The sequence below is a fragment of the Protopterus annectens genome, chromosome 4.part1 (genome assembly GCF_019279795.1).
Source record: "Protopterus annectens isolate FY-2018-M chromosome 4.part1, PAN1.0, whole genome shotgun sequence".
In the NCBI taxonomy this organism is placed as follows: domain Eukaryota; kingdom Metazoa; phylum Chordata; order Ceratodontiformes; family Protopteridae; genus Protopterus; species Protopterus annectens.
The window spans coordinates 657,454,809-657,476,249 of NC_056734.1; the positions used below are offsets into that span (position 1 = coordinate 657,454,809).

At 39.6% G+C, this 21,441-nt stretch overlaps 1 protein-coding gene across 2 annotated transcripts in view; it reads right to left on the minus strand.

Annotated features, from left to right (window-relative positions):
• LOC122801004 (alpha-1,4-N-acetylglucosaminyltransferase-like) overlaps window positions 1–21,441 on the minus strand; it is a 1,504,136-nt gene that overhangs the window by 670,393 nt on the left and 812,302 nt on the right. Inside the window, exons 2-3 of one of the 2 annotated variants that reach the window (XM_044070448.1) lie at window positions 6,359–6,436; window positions 1,193–1,288 (exon numbers count right to left, since the gene is read on the minus strand). The gene's annotated coding sequence lies outside the window, so the exon portion shown is untranslated. The remainder of the gene's footprint in view (window positions 1–1,192; window positions 1,289–6,358; window positions 6,437–21,441) is intronic. The other variant, XM_044070450.1, reaches the window with a different exon arrangement.

Here is a 21,441-nt window from a genome sequence, read left to right on the forward strand (position 1 = left end):
GGAAGGATTTTAACTCTAAAATGCAGACTGCACCACACTACAATGGCTGGAAAACAAAATGAGCACCAGTGCTTGCAGTGTCAACACCACTGGCATCAAATGCATGTTCGTCATCAGCACTGATTGCATCATTAGATCTCTTACTGCCACCTTATGATCTGCAAGATACTGAACTACTATGGCAGTTAATCCTTCAGAGATAAAGTTGTATGTGGGCAAGAACGTGTCAAAATATTCATGGGAGTAAGGTATTTATGAACAATTACTAAAGGAAGCATCTCAACCCACAAAATAAAACTGACCAAAGTCCTCTTTCTCTATTACCAAAATGCTGAGAAAATTTTATATACCAGAAACTTTATAACATATCACAATACACAGAAAAAAATGAGCACGGAGGATGATTTCATATCTCAGAAATACAAATCATTCAAAAGGAAAAACATTAGTTTAAATGTGTCCACTTAAAGAGAAGGGGCATATCATACAGCTGCAAATGCATTGCAATACCTAAAGGAATTATTTTGCTATGCTTATTTTTCAAGAGTTGTTTTGTAATTTCATAGTAATGATACAACATAGACAATATGTTGATGTTATGCAAGTTTTATGATCTGTATTTACCTTTCAAATAGCAGTTTCCCATAATAAACATGATGATCAATGAAATAAAATTGGATACCCTGTATATTGTACAATATTGTGCATATTAAACCTGTGAGTCAATTTTGCATATTGCTGATACACAAACAGCATAAAGTTGAAATGTTTTAGAAAAAGAAACAGAAGATGTCCCAAAAAGAACTAATGCAAGCAGTTTTTTTTTTTTTTTATAGTGAAGCTCAGCTACGTATGCTATGAGCAGCAAAAGTAAGTACACACAATACAATCGCAGTTACCTTCCTGGATCTGGGCTACTTTTGAGATACAGCTGAAATTATACTGCCAGACGATGGGCACCCATCTCCTTCGAGAACAGTTAAAATGGGTTAGTCTTCAGAAGGTATATGCACTGACCAAGAAGATCCATTTTGATTTTAAAACAATTGCTTGCTATAAATCGTCAAATAAAAACATAACTTAGGAGTAATATTTCTTGTTACTTCACTGAAGGATACTTGCACAGAGAATGTTGTGGTTTTAGACTTGTGGCAGGTTAGATGCAACAACAAAATAAAACTCTTATACACACCTGAAGCTCTTATATCCCAGGTTTTAGGCTATGAATTTTCCAAACACAGGTAATGTAGAGTTTACCACCACATGCTTGAAAGACGAGAACCCGTACCTGAAATAGTCAAGCAAGTAAATGTAGTAGCAATGTCATATACCGATGTTGCTAACACACAGCTCTCTGTTTATAATGTCACATTAAGTAGAGCTCATCAGTGATTACTAGCTAGTATTTCTGTTCCACAATTCTTGGCTACAATTAGCAGAAAGTAAGATCAGTTTTAATTGGTTATACTAGCAACCTCTGATGTTTAATCTGTGGCTAACTACCATAGCAACCTGTACAAATATTTTTTTTTTTTTTTTTGTGAGCAGTTCTCTCTTATGGAACAGTTATCTGAATATCTGCAAAAAGCACCATTTGTGTTTACTGTTTACACAATAGGGATTTAAAAGTTTATCCAAACTTTAGGATGAAATTTAGACCTACCTTAGCAATCTTCCTAGAAGAATTAAATGCACTATAATACTCTTACAAATAAGTCAGGGAAATACAATGATTCAGTTTTACAGTTACTGACATTAACAGTATATTGTTATGACATTTGCAAGGTCAGAAAGTGGTGAATGGTACATACTAAGTGTGAAGAGTAAGATAGTACTTGGGAAAATAAAGTTTATGCATTGATAATGTACTTTCTGCTTTCCTCATCTCCTTCAGTGCTACAGTCTCTTTAGTCATTTGGATATTTTTGTGCTGAAATAAAAAGGAAATTAACTGCCAACTCACCTTTTTTTTACTTGAACACTTGAGAACTGTGCCTCACTTAACAATGCATAGAAACTATGTGGGCTGTATTCCGTAAGGTTTGCAGAATCTGAGCATTATGCCAATATCAGTGGAAAAGTAGCAGATAACCATGTAATATGTAAATATGCCACAGTGAACACAGAAAATGTTGGTGCACAATGGAGTATCACAGTAGTAATGAGGCAGTGTATATCACTCACAGCTACTCAGTAAGTAATGAAAAATCGCTGTTAAAGTGTGATGTACATTAACAAAGTTAAGGAAAGAATCTGACAATCCAAACAGTTTGATAGTCATAAATACATATCTACAACAGAGTCTCTCCAGTAGCTTAAGGATAACTATGACATATCATTGTGAGTATGTTATTGTTAAAATTTGCTAGCTATCACTTACTGAAACTTCTAATATAAAAATAATAAAGGTGAAGGACAATCATGGCAACATCACCACAACTAACATTAGCTAGCTATGGGCACAAAACATGTATAGTGAACACAGGTCATGCACACATCCAAGGAAAGTGGGAGATAGAAAAGTAGATGTGGGGTATGTGTGAAGAAGAGGGACAGTATGTGTGAAGAAGAGGGACACACAAGAGGCATGTTGGAACAGGAAAATCTGAGGGAAGGTCAGAAGGACTTGGGCTTTTTTTTTTTTTTAAGAATGGAAGGAAAGGTAAAGATGGGAAAAGAGGAGGAGTAGTTCATCACAGTGAGTATACCCATAGAACAACACATGACAAAGGGCGAAAATAACTGTAAGTTACACAGGCAGCATAATGCGCAACACGGGCAATGGAAAGTTGTCAGACAGGGTAGGAAGGCAAACCAGCCATGGTGAAAATCCATAAAACTTATCTATCTATGCACTATTACATTATAGCATGTTTCAAACTATGTGCCAGTCATACCTGGATGTCTATGACCAATGGTAGTTTTGTGTTGTAGGGTAATAAATAAGGATCAAATTACACATTAGATAAATAAACACATATCCAAGTAGTCTATCAGCAGTGCAAATGTAAGCCAAGCAATATCTCTGATGAGCAAATGGAGAGCTAGAAATGCTAGGTAAATCCAACAGAGGACAGAACAGAACCTCCAACAATACATGTGAAAAGCAAACAACCAAGCACAATGCCAAACAGCAGTACCGCATCAAACCAGCAAACTGGTTGCTACATATCCAACTAGGTGTACACATCCCAAACAAATGTGTAATGGAATGCATATATGTCACTCAAATATGCCATGACAAAGGCAACACATAGGTGTTGGTCTATATGTATGACTGTCAGTAGCCTAAATGAGCATACATGAAAACAACATCAATACACGTGCACACACCAATGATATGTAAGAATATGTTAACAAATCTAACAGTAGAGGTCATAAAAAGTATCAGGTTGTGTACATGAATTTCAAAAATGCACAATGGTTAACACAAGAGTATAATGAGAACAAAGATATGCAAGCCGGAGCAAGTTAATGCGTACAACTATTGCCGAAAGTTGTGAATATATGTGTATAATGAATGGCTTTGGAAATGTTACACAGGCTAAACATGTCATACAGTACTGTTACTGAATAAATTATCATTACCACGTTATATACATGAATGTAAAATTGATGTTCTATGCATTCAGAAAAGGAGGATTGCCCATATGTATGGCATTCCTTTATATGACCCAAAATTACATCACATTGCCAACACATGCAATACAACATGACACCATACCAGTGGAGTAGCATGATAACTGTCATCCAAAATACATGGGAAAAGACATTTCCTTGTTCTGTACATGCATAGTATGACAATACACAAATCTTAACCACACCACTGTGGCAGTGCTGGAGAATGAACAACATGTGCTATGTTGTCTGTGAGTGTTTGTCACTAAAAGACCTGTTTACAAGTCAATTGTTGCAGCAATAGCTACATATCAACTGCCACAATGCATGTACAGCTAAATGTCAAAAGGAAGTATAATGTGTTAATGTATGTCATGCACACACTAAAACATAATTAAATGTCACACGATAATATCTGCATTGTATGTTTGCTGATGTAGCACATAAGCATGGCATCTAAATAGTATGCATGCACAAGAGTGCATATACAGTCCAATGAATTATATGGCAAACAGCATGGTGACAGCATTACACAATTGGATCACACAGACAATACTTATGGAGCTGAGGGATCACATTGATGGGAATGAATATCAGGAATGTTCTCTCTGGTGCCATACCCTGACAAAAATCCACCATCACATCTGTGTTCAAAACACATTGGTCCCCACCTCCATCTCATGTATCTGATCCCGATAACCATTTTACTCTTGCTCTTGGTGTCATCCCTCTGGGGTACAGCCGACATGATGGGTCATGCAGGTCCAGCTTACTCATTATCATTCTCATTATCATGGTTGTCATCATAAGAGGACTCTAGCAGTGTCCTGGTGTGCGCTGGTCATCTACCTCTGATTTGTAATCATCCACAGGTTCTATGCTCTGTTAAGATGAATCACAACACAGGAAGAAATGACATGCGTATACCTGATACAGCCAGTCTGCATAAAATACCCACTGTGACACAATGAAAAGGCAGAAAACAGTCCTCATGAAATGTTAAAAATACTTTATGACCATAATCCAGTGTACAAACATATGCAATATATATCAGGAGTCAAAACCATAACAATGAAAACCAAATGCCTATCAGGCTGCACATTCCAAAGAAGATCATAGCTGACATTAAACTGAAACTAATGTGAACATCTGCAATGCAAGATGCATTAATTAGCATCCCATTCACGTGTGAGCTCTGTATATCAGAATATGAGAATGAGGTTGTATTGGCATACATTGAAGGTGTCATTTAAAACACAGTTCAAGATGAAATAGTGCAAACATTAGCAAGTAGCACAATTATAATCAACAGATTTGCTGCCAGTTGATGGCCCCTCAATCACACAACACCTTCCCTGTATCACATTATCTATACTTATGGACATGTCCAAGAGCAGACCATGTCAGGGACACCATATCCATCACACAATGGGAGAAGTTTAATCAAGGCCATGCAATGGCATGCATAACACAGCTTACCAGTGGAAATCATGATACAACCTGAACAGTTGCTTATTGGCCAGCCTTAAGCATGGCAAGCATGACAAAGCAAGCACGCATAACATACCCTGACATTTGAATGGAAACATGTCCTGACACTGCCTCATGCCCGTAACCATAATCTGACAAAAGAAAATCTTGTAAGTGATAACATACGAATGGTATCAGGACCTTCACTGCTTAATAATGATGTCTATCTCAGTAATCTGTTCAGCTGAGTGTCTGACAGCATGACAGCATATCAGTATTTCCATTCTTTCTTCTTTGCATGTGTTCCCTGAGCAGTTATGTGTGTGTGGATGTAAATTGTAGTCTGTGTATGTAATGAGTCATGTGAACAGTCACCAATTAACACTGTTAAAATGAAGACAGAGTGACATGACAATAATATTGAAAATATGCAAACCATGTGACAAACAGCTGAGACAGGCAGCATGATCACTGGCTGACCCAACATCAATATAAGGAATACAACATTATCGAATAGTAGTAATGTTCAATCATGAACACAGTCACAGCCTGTGATACATGAGAATATGTTGTACAAACAGTATTTTTTGTCTACAGCTGTATGCATGACCTACCTACATTTATTATTAATCATTACCCTGCAAAATGAAAACATCCTGATGATACTTGCTGATTACAAAGTAGAGCAAAGAAATGCATATGCTCACAAGTATCTCCACACACAGGGTACAATTATATATATATTAAGAAAACCATCCAAGGTGTTGTAGATGGATACAATACCGATGTTGAAATGAAGGTCATGCCACACAGTCTGCAAACAACAATGTGAACACTGAGACAGCAGACACACATTCAATATGTGAATAGGCAGGATATGCACAACAGATCGATCATTAGAAAAACCACGAACACACATACAAGTATACCAACACATGCATTACACACAGTAGGCAAAGTACTATAGGCTTGTATGTAAGGCATCCTCCTCAAAATCTATGTGTCAGTTACACATACCTGACTGTCGTTTAGGTTGTTACCTACATTTCAAAAACTATCTTCAGGACACATGTCTTGCTGCTAAATATATTTAAACATAACTGTATTTCAGTCAGAGTTTTAAGCACAGGTATAGTGTGATTAGTGCACTTACCTTACTAATCCATGATGGGTATTCCTACATTATAAGTAATATACATGTTGATATAAAATATACGGGTCTGTAACAAGGATCATATTATTTAAAAAACAGACAAAGTAAGCAATATACCTCTCTCCCTCCACTGCTCCTCCAGCTTGTATATCTGTTTGACACACAGGGCATGATTACAGGTCCTGTCCCTATTACCTGCAAAAAGAAAAGAGTAACTATGAATTGTGTAGTCCTCAAATAACTCAGCTCAGGGTCTAAAAACTTATGAAATCATGTCACCATGCCAGTCACAACCATGAACAGGAAATTAAAACCTTTATCACTCAGTCCATGGGACAGCAACAGAGAAATACAAGGTTCTGTATGTCAGGAGACAGTAATATATGAGGGAGGACTACTCATAAAGATATTCCTTGGCAAAGTTCACATCGCAAATGAAATGCGTACATCACTTTATCTGACTGTTCTGCATTTCAGTTGTATGTCTGACCACCTGACTCCCTCCAGTGATAAAGGTGTGGTGGTTGTTGAAGTGAATTTAATAATGAATGACAAAATTGTACTTAATAGCACTTTTGTAAATCATAGCATATTCCACAAAACTTTTTTACAGAAATATGACAGTCTGTTCCAAGCTTCATACATAACGCTGTACTTAAAGAGGTGGTGTTCACACAACATTATGAACTATGAAGATATTTGTGGAAATTTGATGAATAACAAAGTTATTTTCAAGCATTCATAAAATAACTGTTAATATCAATAAGCAGGTATGTAGAGCAGAATTTTTGATAATGTGTGAAAGAGACAATAAGAATGCAACACCTGCAACACATAGACCATGGCCATGGCCTAAAGTTAAATGCCAAGAAATGTATAGTCATACCCTTCGGGAAAAATAAGGTTGCCCCTAGCTACCATATAGGTGGCAATCCCCTGAACACAGAAGAAGTTATTAGGGACCTGGGAACCCAGGTTGACAGTAGCCTTTCATTCGACACTCATATTGCTAAAGTAGTTAGGAAGACCTTCTACATTGCCCACCTTATCATGAAGGGATTCACATCTAGATCAAGGGAAGTCATAGTCTCCCTATACTCATCACTCATCAGACCAATGATCGAGTACAATGCCCCATTCGGAATGTATCTGACCCGACACTTGCAGCAGCTGGAGAGGCCACAAAAGTTCCTCACCAAAAGGATAAAGGGTCTCAAAAATCTGTCTTATGCTGCCCGACTGAAAGAACTCCAGTTATATTCAGTTGCCTACCGCTTGCTCAGAGGTGACCTATGCCTGACATACAAGGCCATGTCAAACCCAGATTTGATGAACATGCTTCATCTCAAAAATCTAGATCCCTCAGAGCCACAAGGGCGGGAGACTTAAACCTCGACACGGTTATTAATAGGATGTGCTGGAGGGATAGATTCATCACCCAAAGACTCCCTATGCTGTGGAACAAAATCCCGGTTTATGTGAGGCAGAGCACCTCGCTGGCCTTGTTCAAGAGGAATCTTGACCAATGGATGGGAGATCGCAGATACACCCCAGGGGTTACCTCAGTGTCACTGCTCGACAGAGGCACAGCAAAATAATGGGCATAGTTTCTCCAAACTAAAGGGGTGGCGTAAGCCACAAAACTATGGGCTAGGCTTATAAATGCCCTCGGGCAGATAGCCTAGTATGAACCTATGAACCTATGAACCTATGTCTCCCTTATGTGGAGTTGAACCCACAGCATACCAACATGTATACATGCTGGAGTCTTTCTTTATAGGCCAAGCTACCAGTCAGCACACATTTCTTTTCAACAAACAGTTACTACATGTGTATATCCATATTCCTAAGGATAACAGATGAATGCAGAAACATCTAACTCATAACCATAATCGACCATCATGATCTACATAACAAACAGCTGTCAACACATGCTGGCAGTTTCACAAGCATTCCTCTTGGATTAAACAAATGGGACTGCAATCCAGTTTCAAATGTTGATCATTGTGAAGTTCCATTGTCTGGCTGTCAGCATAGATGGTTAACATCTGGTTGGTCTCCTTCTTGGTCGAGTTGGGAGCCTGGATATGTCAAAGCCTCCTGGAAATAGCCATCTTGATAATGTCAGTTGTCCAGTGGAATAATACTTACATCTGAAATTTGGTTATTGAGGTCCCACTCAGTTTGCAGTTAGCAATACTCTGATCTGTAAATGCATCAAAATCAATATTTTAAAGTGGTGCTTGTGGCATGTTATCAGATCATTGGAAGATAACCGGCATGTGCTACACATGATACCATTTAACTTGTGTGGACTGCCTTCCAATTAAGCCGCGCTATTGGTTAATTCATCAAATTTCAAGAACTTACAATAACGTGTACAAATGGGATTCCAAAACCTTGAATTTTAATGAATCTGATTAATTATGCTTGGCACAAATGGTACGTAAAAGATTTATGCAGACAGTTGCTCTTACTTTCAGATATACTTGAGTCATAGAAGCTGCCAAGGTAATTTGGCACCTACTAGCATCGCTGTTTGGGGAATATTAGCTCATTATAAACCTATGCTAATATTACTCATTATCAAATGTAGTTGTTTAGAATTATGCATTCATGGAAAATGTCTGCATTATGAAAAATGTTTGCAACTTACTGGAGTGGTTTGGGATTTACCAGTATGAATACAGGTGTTGACATCTGCATCAAGGCCATGAAGTAATTCTCATATGCGGTTGTATAGACTGATGTACATAGCAAAAGTGAACAATTCATAAAGATGGATTTATGAATTACCTGTATATATTGTGGGTCACTCCATGCACTCTGCTGTTAACCCATGAAAAACTACGGATTCTGACATTATCCATATGTCACTATGTACTATGTATTCCTTTGGCTGTTATGGATATTTACTCATCAATGTTTCTTAAAACAAGTCTTAGAATTACTGCAGCAATATGAAAAAAATCCATACTATCTGTGACCTACTTAAAGATCCTGAGGTTTTCCAATGTTTTCTGTAAGTTGTTCAATTGATAATTTACAGATACTCTGTGCTGATGGGCATGTCATTCACTGCTCAGTAATGATTGTGTTGTTATAAGGTCATCATGTATAACATGTCATATAACAGATTGTTTTTGAATAGTTGCCTGTTTAGGTTGCAATTGTAGTCATCACACATTTCTGTTGTACGCATATGTTTGTGTGGTATGTTAATATCAAAGGTATGCAAAATGTGGTTCCAGTGGGATGATTCTATTGATTTTTTACCTTCACTCTGTGGATCTCTTCAGTGCTATAAGGGGTTTGAATCCCACAGGCAACCTTTACAGATATCACGAGTTATGTTGTTTTTACAAGTGTTATGTATGCAGGCATTGTTGTATGTTTTTACATGGCATATTACTAAATATCACAGTCAGTATTTCATAGAATATTGCATTACACATGAATGCATGGTGTTAAGAGTTGCATAAGCTGTCCATCTAATCATCTCCATAAGTGGTCCCCCACATGAATATGAACATGTGCATATCATTGTCTTTCAGATGGCAAACAGACATAGGGTGACAACTTCTCCCCCTAGTGGTGAATGAGATCATAATAGATCCTCTGCAACAACATCAATAGCTGGCCCTTGGATGGGCAGCGAATACAGTATGGAGGAATGAAGTTTTGTCCGACCTCACCAACATGATTAATATGGTGGGAATTTTCAATAGATCCTGTGAGGCTTGTCACCAGTGCAGCTCTGACATGATCCTCTGCACAGCCTACAGGTTATAACAGAATGAAAGATCAAGGGAATACAGTAAGTGCAGAGTGCTGGATACCTGGGAATGGATAGAAGCAGGTCCTCCAGGCTGCACATGTATATGTTACTTTACATAACATTGGTGACCTTTAAGTAAATTATCACATATTGTTGTCACATCATATTCAGGTATTGTCATTTTTTGTTTTTCAGCAGTGGAATTGCTTCATGCACAGAGATTCACACAGGGTGATGATGACCAGTGTAAGTTTTATGACATGTAGCCATACAACTGCAGTACAGACAGAAAAGTGCAACCAACATGTGTAATGCTGTCTGCATTAATGTCCACAGACTCAACTTCTGCACACCAGGAAATGGCAGGTGAGTGTCTTCATACAGTGTTACTGTGACAACTACCTGTTATTACCTCAGTCACATGTTATGGCACTGCTGTTTACTGTCATATTGATATTTCCCTAACATTGTAAACTACAGGTATGTTACCACAACAAGTTCATGGGTTGCAGCAATGAGAAGCAGACCTGTGATACATGACATTAAAGTTGTTTTTATACACAGGGAAATCTAGCTGTACGTTACGTAACAGCCCCTGTTGCTATATATATATATATATATATATATATATATATATATGTCATCTTGTCACTATTTCATTGCCTGCCTACATGATTGTGCTGTCTTTCACTTTACTTTACCATTGCAGGATATGAAGAACAACACACAACACACAAATTCACAACATCTGCAGTCCATCAGTGGTATGCTATTATCTATCTTTCATACATGTGATAAGTTGTTATTCTTGTTGTTGTCCTCCATTAATACTGTGTCCTTCTAGCCATTCATATAACATACTGCATAATCATTAAGTGCAAAAACAAGTGGTATGTCTATGTAACACCTACTGTATGTTTTAATGCAGTTGGAATGGTCCTTGCAGGCAATAGTATGATTAAGACTGCTGACTTTGTTTTCCTTCAACAGCTGCAGTTCATCCCACTCCTCCCATGAGGCTATGTTAGGTATTTGTTATGGTTGTATTCCTCACATATGTCATGTGTGTTAGATTGTAACATAATTGTCAACCCCCTATTATATAGATTCAGTAACGCATATACTGACAAGTCCTAATGACAAATCATTATTATCTGTAACAAAGCAGTGACATATATGTGTAATATGCTTTTAGTGACACACAGAATGTGATTTAACATGTTCTCCTGATCTATGTCATCAGTATCAGTCTCTTCTTTTAGCACATCACCTGCCTTTATCCTCAATTATCCCATCCAGTGATCCCATTGTGGGCTCTGATGAATCTCAGTTATGATAGAATAGCTCTCCAGTGATCCCATTGTGGGATCTGATGTGTTTCAGTATGATAGAATAGATACACAGTGATCCCATTGTGGGATATGATGTGTCTCAGCATGAAGAAATAGCTCCGGCCACACAGGACACTGACATGGTGATATAGTCCAGTCGGCCCAGATGGTGACAGTCATGCAAGTGTGGCTGTAGCCATTCTGACAATAAGGGGGCACTGGATGGTGGTCAGGATGAGGCCTGTGCACAACAGACACATGTTAAAACTGCTGCTGATGATGGCAGTTCCCACAACACATTTCTACTGCCTAGTAGACTCATATTTGTGTATCTGTGTATGGCAGACAGTAATAAACACACATCTGTGCAAAACCTTCCTATCTGTCCACAATAAAAAGATGCAAACAGGAAAACAACTGTAGATGTATGTGTGCAGATGGTGTGCATGGGCATGTGTTAGATGATGTCTGCCTACTCTTACAGGCAAATAAATATTCCCAGTAATGCCATGGATCTGGCATCCAAGCAAACACTTGCCCATGCTAAAGATTGCATTGCATACCAGCTGATTTGTGCTGCATAAAGGTTAGGAGCGCAGTCACCATGAAGTAATGGCATCAATGACTGCACAATATGAAGTATGTTATCCGTGGCATGGTCTGTAGAATCCCTGGTCACAACAGTACTACAGCAGTGCCATAGTACAAGCAGGGTTCTGCATGCCTTGATTATTCTTAGCCAGCTGCCACATGGGAGAGACAAGCTGCCTCTCAGCAGAAAAACGCTTGTCCATCTAACATTGATGTCTAAGCTTCAGTGAGCACACACTTTCACTGTTGGCTCATCTGAGGTAGACCTGCAGTCATGACCAGAAAGTCAATTTGCAGTCATGTTCCTTCTCACAGTGTATCTCCAAATGCTGGCATCACCCCCATCAGTCTCCTCTGTGGAGTAACCTTGGCCAAATTTTTCCATATGTGGTAGGTGCAAACCGGACTGTGGTGTGAGCCATCAGTGTGGGTACCCTAGACTGTGTTAGAGTAACAATGACAGTTGATCCACTCTGTACACTAGTCTTAGTCTCATCCCATGGCAACAATGACTGCTGTGTGTGGAATAGTGGCAATGTCATCTGTCTGTGTTCATTGATAAGTCTGATGACATGGGAGTCCAACAGTTTTATTAGCCATAGCCAATGCCAGTTTTCTACATTACTTCAGCCATACTTTACAGTGATATATTTTGCTTGTGATATTGACTTCAGTTCTGCATTATGCCCTGAGTTGTTTTCCTGTTTGCATCTTTTTATTGTGGACAGACAGGAAGGTTTTGCCCAGATGTGTGTTTATTTCTGTCTGCCATACACAGATACACAAATATGAGCCTATATGTATACCTATGTCAGTTGTGTCCTGAGCTGATGATCCTTTGTATATGTTCATAATGTTATATGTTACGATTATGTTGTTATGTCTGATGCTCAGTGTGTACATCTAGTGCGTAATTACCGTTAGATACAATCTGTGCTGCTGTATTGGGGAAACACCTGAACATCAATGTTTAATCTGTGTACTTCTATACATGTGGCCTCTCATGACTCAGAGTTGTGGGTCAGATGCTGACATGTTGCCTGGGCCTGCAATTGTGGTCATACCCTCAGTCACCTGCACCTGTGCTTTTTGCATCCTATGTCCTTCTGCTCCTTCTCTGATATCTGAGAGATTAAATCTTCAGACATCTGGGGTTCTTGGGGTAGATCATTCACACCTGCAGCTGAGAGAATGCCATGTGCTCTTGTTAGCATGTATGTAGCATGGAGAAAACAGATATCATCTGTGCTGCCTTCTCAGGTGTGTTTTGTAGTGCAGCCCTAGATGGGTCCAGACATCTGAATCTAGGTTTCTGTACACAGAACACATGCTGAATAGTATTTCATGTTGTTGCATGTGCTCTATTGTAGGCTACCTCTGCAGGGTTTGATGGATGTCTGTACAACGTCATTAACCATGGCTCAACTGGATACCCACAAACACATATTATGTGGGGTAAACACAAATGTTGTTAGCATGGATATTGTTAGGAGGGATGCCCTTAGCTTACATCCTAGCTGTGTTCCTGTACTTATAGCATGGATATTGTTAGGAGGGATGCCCTTAGCTTACATCATAGCTGGGTTCCTGTACTTATAGCATAGATATTGTTAGGAGGGATGCCCTTAGCTTACATCCTAGCTGTGTTCCTGTACTTACCCATTTGTATTCCTTCAGGTATTTCACCTTGCTATAATGTGGCCTTCAGACCACTTTCTCTCCATTTAGCAACATCATAGCTGCTTCCAGGGTGTGTTTCCATGATGTTTGTTATACTGCTGTCTGCTGCATACATGAACTGGCAGTTCAGGGATGGCCAGCCGTTTCTGTTAATGTATTTGTCTGCTTACAGATGAATTGGGGTCTTGATAGGGATGTGAGTGCAGTCTATTGCAACAAGTACATGTGGGAAGTTTGCAAGGTTTAAGAACTGGTGCATAACAGTTCTCCACTCCATGGGGTAGATGGAAAGTATATGTACTCATCCACCTTGCTGCACATTGCTGCCAGGAATTTTGACAGGATACACTGGCAGCTGTCTGTGACACTCCAACAACATCCGCATGTGTCTTTAGAATGCCCCAGATGCAAGTACTCTAGACAGAGAAATTGTTTGTTTTGAAGTGAGATGGGGTTGCCTCATAATGTCTGCACATTTGAGTCATTTAGCCCAGAGCCTGCACCAGCTGTCTGTCTTGGTAGTACCAGTCAATTATTTGTTAGTCTGACAACTGGTTTAGTTGCAGCCTTGCTCTCGCTCTAGCTGGCTGCCTTCTAGGGTGCACAGCCACATACTCATCCATGGCTTGTATTACTGCAGTCTGTTGTGGTTCATTAAATGGGGGGACCATTTATTTTTTGTTTGGCATTGCAGCTTATCTCATTTAAGTTGCATTAGGCACATATAGTTTGTTTTGGAATCAGATGGGTGCGCACAGAATCTGTAAATATCCTATGCTGAATACTTAATTACTCTGACTGCTTTCAGCTTGTCTACTGATACTCCATCTGCAGCTGGTGCACAGAAGCCTTCCTTTGGCATGCTGTGCTGTCTGCAAATAGCTTTTGGAATTCTGGTCTATGTATAAATGCATTCAGTGCCATTGCATTTAACCTGAATGGTAAACCTAATGTCTTGTCCATAGGAGCTGTACAGTTAGGTACTGATTTTCACTTTTTCATTATTTTATGATTATTTATTTATTTATTTATGTTTGCTTATTCTTAAATTCTCGTGTGCATAGTGACTTCTTAAGGTACTCAGCTAATGGAAGGATGTGTAAAAAAAAAGCACTGATTTACATTTGAGCATGATGGGAAAGCAGAGAATTATCCTATATGATATTCCTCTTGAGACTTACAAAGGAATTAAGTGGAGGAACTTTAAAGAATAATGTTGTCCAAAAAAAAAGTCACATTTATCTCCTGACATCATTGATCCATTCCAGATGATCATAGCCTTACCTCAGGCTTTGTGCCCACTGAGTGGTGCACAGCTACAGTTATCCCGCTCCACAAGGGAGGATCCGCCTTGGATCCCGGGAACTACCATCCCGTCAGTCTGACAAGCCTGATCTGCAAGGGCATGGAACGCATTATCATGGAACTTATAAACAAAGACATTGGCAACCTTCAAACACTGGACCCCACCCAGTTTGGTTTTGTGAAGGGCTGATCTTGTCTCCTGAATCTGATTGACTTCTTCTAATCAGTCTCCAGAGCTGTGGACAAGGGTAAGGTGGTCCACACAGCCTATCTGGACCTCACCAAGGCCTTCGACACCATCCCCTACTCTGGAATCATAGATAAACGTACTAAGCTGGGCATAAATCCTTGCATCACTCGATGGGTTGCCAACTGGCTTACTGACAGAACCCAGACTGTAAAAGTAGCCGACTCCAAACCCAGCTCCAGACAAGTGACAAATTGAGTACCTCAGGGTTCAGTCCTTGGACCACTCTTGTTTGGCATCTACTTCTCTGAAGTACAGGCCAACACTAAGGGACTCTGGCTAACAAAGTTTGCAGATGACTGCAAACTGGGAGCCATTACTGAATCCCCAAATTATGTGGATATTCTACAAAAGGGCCTTAGAGAAACAGATGCCTGGTGCCAGAGCCATGGGCTCAAGCTTAATGCCAAGAAATGTATAGTTATCCCCTTTTGAAAAAAAACATGCACCCATGAATTACCACATAGGTGGAAGGACACTAAACATCGAAAGTGTGATGAGAGACTTAGGGACACAGGTGGACAGTGGTCTCACTTTCGATAACCACATTGCCACAACAGTCAGGAAATCCTTTTATGTGGCACACCTCATCACTAAGGGCTTTTCATCCAGAAAAAAGTAGGTCATTGTCCCACTGTACTCATCCCTCATTAGAGCCATTATAGAGTATAATGCCCGTTTGGTATGTACCTCACAAGACATCTGCAACAGCTGGAAATGCCACAGAAATACCTCACTAAAAGAATCACAGGCCTAAAGCAGATGCCATATACTGACGTCTAAAAAAACTCCAGCTATACTCTGTGGCATATTGTCTACTCAGAGGCGATCTCTGCTTAACATACAAGGCCATGTCAAACCCTGAGCTGTTGGACATGCTCCACTTAAAAAAAATCCCAATCCCCCAGAGCCACACGCTTCAGGCATCTAAACCTTATCATCACAATGAAAAAAACATGCTGGAGGGATAGGTTCCTGTCCCAGAGACTCCCCATACTCTAGAATAGACTGCCCATACATGTCAAGCAGAGCGCCTCAATGGCCCACTTCAAAAGGAACCTTGATGATTGGATGGGAGATAGGAAATTCACCCCGGGGATCATGTCAGTTGCCCTGCTAGACAGGGACCAAGAGAAGTAAGTATTGTGGGAAGAAATATCCAGGAAATTGTTATGGCTAGGCTTGCATAGGCCTTAGGGCCGATAGTCTAGTACCAACCTATGAACCTATGACAAACTGATGATGTACAGAGCCATGCTATTTACAATTTCTTATCCTTTACTATATTAACCCCACCCTCCTGTCCACCATATTATTCTACTTCTTATAGTCTCTTTGGTGAGGCACTGTGTTTGTGTTTGGCAATATTATATCAAGATTGAATCATCATGGTATATTTATTTTCCTATTCCTCTATTTCTCTTGTTGCCTCAGCTGCTCACATCCATGAGTAATTAATAACACATAAAGTGCTTACATTATAGACTCCCAAATCGAAGCACCTGTGACAATTTTTCTTGCTGTTAGTACATATTGACATTGACCCTTTATATGCCTGTACCATGATCGTGTTAATTATATGGTTTATGCAGAATCTTCCATGGCTTAGGGTATATTTTTAACTCCAGTATTAATTTCCTAATATAATGAAACGTGTCTCTGTAGCTCTTTCTAGAAATGAGGGCACAGCTCACGAACGTATTATTCACACACCTGGGTCCTAATATACAAACATGCTATTCCTCTTTCTCTTAAAAGTAACAGGCCCCAATTTATAGATGACCACTACTTCAAATCAGTGACATTACATGGTACAATAATACAGTTCTAAAGGCAAAATACAGGCATAATACAGATGATTCCCTTATCTGAGTGCTGTTTAATAGCTAGGATCTCCTTCCCTTTTCTTCCTAAACTGTTTCCTTTTAAGTCTCAAAGTATGCACCTTGGGTCTCCCCTGAAAATAGGCTATTTGTCTAGTCAGACTAACCTGGTCAATAAAATGTAAAATAAATAAATAAAATAAACAAGTTGTGGGCTGAATGACTCAGTTGTAAACCTTTCCAAGTTGTGGGCTAAATGACTCAGTTGTAAACCTTTCCAGTCGCTTGCCTTTTTTCTTGATGTTGATAGTTTCTTGGGTGATGAACACAAATAAATCTGTGCTCACATATTGGAGAATTAGCTATATAGTGTACAACTGATATCTCAGTATTACTGCCTTAATATTTCTGACACAAGCTTTAGGTAAAACACTGCCATCAGTGCAGTTGGCTTCTCACTTGCTGCTGATAGCTACTTTCTGAACACAAATGCTGTCATTATCAGACTGAAATCTAAATGTTTTCCAGTTATGAAGCAGCTTCTACTTCAGAATAAAGAGTAAATATTTTTTTTCTGTTTTTGACCATGGGACAATCTTACAAGAATAATGATTCTGAAAATAAAGACTGAAACACATAAAACAACATTATTTTTGTCTGAGATGATATTGTGATCATTTTATTTATTTTTATTCTTGGTGCTTTCACATACAATTTCAGTATAATCATTTGTTTTGACATTTTTCATCAATGAATTATCTGACATTTTTAAAAACAAACAAGAAAAAAATAATAATTTTACTACTACCCCAAAAACTAATTTGTCTACAGATAATCACTTTCTAAATACTTTACGTTAGTAAGGAAATGTCATAATAAGAGCAGAATACAAATAATGAGTATAAGCCGATGCCATGTATGATGACCCAAGATCACCTAGCAGCTCTGGTACTGGAAGAACTAGGGGGGGGGGAGCTAAAGCAGTGGCTTTTCTGGCTTTCCCACAACAGGAAAGAGGGAGGGAGTTCTGTTTCTGATGAAAGAATGTTCCCTGTGATGAGAATGTGCTATATCTACTGGATGGATCACTAATAAAACTACATTAACATTTTTTGATGATGGGCAGAGCTAGCTAAATGCCAGTGATGTCACTAGCCCTGCTCAGTTAGTATATACAAAAATTCCTCTCTAGCAAGCAGGGCTAGCACATATGATGCTGCAGGCTGCTCTGGTCCAGTTTCCCTGTCCAGCTCACCAATGGTCCCAGCCCCAGGGGATAGTACCATAGACAGTAAGAGAAAAATGATGCATTTGGTTAACTGATGGTCGCATGTCATCAGTAGGGGAACTAAATGTAATGTATTTTGGGGAATGGGGGTCAAACTTGAACCACAATAGAGTTCTGATTTTCCATGACGTACTGCAAATATAAAGCCTTAACAGCAAAACATTTTCAGTGTTTATGCTGTTCATATGATCTATAAATGGACTGTTTTTGATAAGTTTCAAAATTGTAAACTCTTGCAAGAAATTAAACTAGAGCAGTTATATGTCCTAGTCCTTACTAGTGACTGACTCAGGCTATTGTCTTCACTTCTCATCTTTTTTTTTTTTTTTTTTTTTGATATGAGGCTGCACCTTAAAACAAGGCACTGTAATCAAGAAGAGGTAAACCTGACTGACATATCAGTAAACCAGATCATAGAAAGGGCTTTCACTCTATTAAACTGCCAAGTTGTGTATAATGCAAAGGAATCATCTTGAAAGTGTGTGCTGGCAACCCAGGCAGTTACCACGACTCATATATCTGGCATACCTCCCAGCTGTACCAGATGTTCACTAGGGGGGATATTCCACAGGGTCATTTACTGGGGGATGCAGGTTACGCATTGCAGCCATGGCTGATGATAACCATCAGAACTTCACACACACCTGCTGAAGAACACAATAATGAGTCACACACTCAAACCAGAAATATTATAGAGTGTGTGTTTCGGCTGCTGAAGTCATGGTTCCAGCGCCTAGATACATCTGGTTGAGCCCTGCTGTAAAATGCATGTACATGTACAGAAATACTCACAGTATGTGTCATGTTACACAACATCATCCTGAGAAAATAGCTTCAGCAGGATCAACAAAGGGGGAGGAGCACATATCCCACTACCAAAGCCAAGGTCACTGCAGCTACACACAGGTGGGGAGTCAGAGGGGGAAGCAGCAGCTGCTGTGGGTTTAAGTAGATATAGGTATGCTCAATATGCCCTCACATTGGCTAAGAGACAACTCATAGTACACCCACGCACCATATAAGGGCCTAAAACCTTCCTCCTATGCACAAACATATAGTAACAGCGATGCCAAGCAACTGTCATGACCTTCACCTCCTCATGTATTGGCTGTGTACTGCTTGCATCAGAAATAGTCAGTCCTAAGCTAAAACTGTTGTAACTGCTGGATTTACAAGGTAAATGCTAAACCCATAGTGTATTGTGTAATAATATGAATGACGGGAATATCCTTGCATGTCATTACTTGTTAGTGTAAGCAAGTAAAAGGTGGGAGATTTGTACAAAAATGACCATAACATGTGACAGCAAAGACTTATTTGACTTGCATGTGTCCATTATTAGGTAGTAGACCTCAGACATCAAATATTCTCACAGTTATACTTGTCAAAAGTAATGATGGTCACTGCATGCCCTCAGTTTAGAACCATACATTTGTATTGGAAAATCATTAAAGAGGGAAGTTAGAAAGTAGTGATACACACTGCATTTTCAGACTTCACAACCCTCACAAGATTATTAACAACAAAGATAGAACATTTTTGATGCTATTAACTGTTTAGCTTTCTAAGAGCAATATAAGTCAAGGGTACAATTACCAGTTCAACATCACAAATGTAGATATACTAAATACTAAGTCAACTATGAACCCTGAGCATCAGACACAAAGCTTATGTGTCCCTGAATCCAAATGATACAAAAACAGAAACATGGCACAACGGTCTACTTCAGAAGACAAAAAAACCAAAAACTGGATCACAAAAGACTGAAAATTCAAAAATACTGAATGAGGGAATTTTCCCCTTCTCCGCTGTTGTATGATCTTAGATTTGGTATATATGTGTGTATATATATATATATATATATATATATATATATATATATATATATATATATATATATTTGTGTGTGTGTGTGTGTGTGTATAGTTAGCAGGGGATGTGGGGGGGCTGCGAGGGGTGCTGGGGAGTTTGGCCCCTGCAAAAAAAATGCATTCAGTATTTTGAATTTTCAGTCTTTTGGTTTTTGAGTCTCTTGAAACAGACCCCGGTACAGTTATCATCACTTACATAGGGCGTTGTGTGGGGAGGCAGAAAGCCTAGGCTGACATAAATGGTTATTGAGTGCTTCTGAGTAAGAAAGAGAAGCAGGCAGACATTTGGATAAAGCAACAAAAGGCCAGTGAGATAAAATGAGTTTAAATTGCATGGAAGAACCATGTAACTGGTGTGTGTGTGTCTGTCTGTATGGATCCTCCAGGTGAAATTGGTGTGTAAGTGTCTGCATGAACAAAGCCAAGCTCTGTGCTCTGTTTATGCCTTGGTATGTTGGACAAGTGTGAACTGTGAGTGGTAGAGGTGGAAGTTCATTGTTGTCATCCTCAACCATGAGAACTGGCTCTGCCAGGAGTTGTCCCAGCACACCCATGCCCATGGATGTGGACAGCTCACCCACTGACAGAGAAGTGAAAAGATTGCCACTATGGGTGCATGATTTGGCATGATCATATTGGATAAAAGCCAATGATGTGGCTGACCTATGCCCACGAGGATCCCGTTCCCCCCCCCAGCAGATGTTCTGTCATAGACACTGCTCATTCCAATGTGCCATTCATCCGATCCATTGAACTGGCAACATGTTGAAGGGAGTCATGAATGTCAGCCTATGCCACATCTACTACTCTAAGAATTTCTCTGGAGCACCTATGGGAAAGTTGCTGTGCCTTCATGGTGGCCCTAAACATACATTGAGTGACACAGGAAGAGACACCTGGATCAGGTGGAGGATGGGCAGCAGGCTTCCTCTGAACACCCCTAACAACCGTGCTGTGTGGCACCTTGCCCACACTTTGGCTATGGCTAGAGTCAACAGGCACTGAATCTACAGTAACCACACTTACCTGATCAACTGTCTCACTTTCTACCTGTCCAACATCTGAGGGATCACTGGAATTGATAGGCGTAGGCCCACTGGCTATGTCCGATGGAATTTCAGGGGACAGCTGTATGTCAACCTCAATGTCAGATTCAACCTCTGCACCCAACCCCACCTCCAGACTGTGCTTCTGTTTGGCCACTGTCATCAGCAGTGTCTGCTGATACTTGACATCAGGTGGTAAAAGTCCCCACTTCCACTGTCAGGATCATTTGTGATAATAAG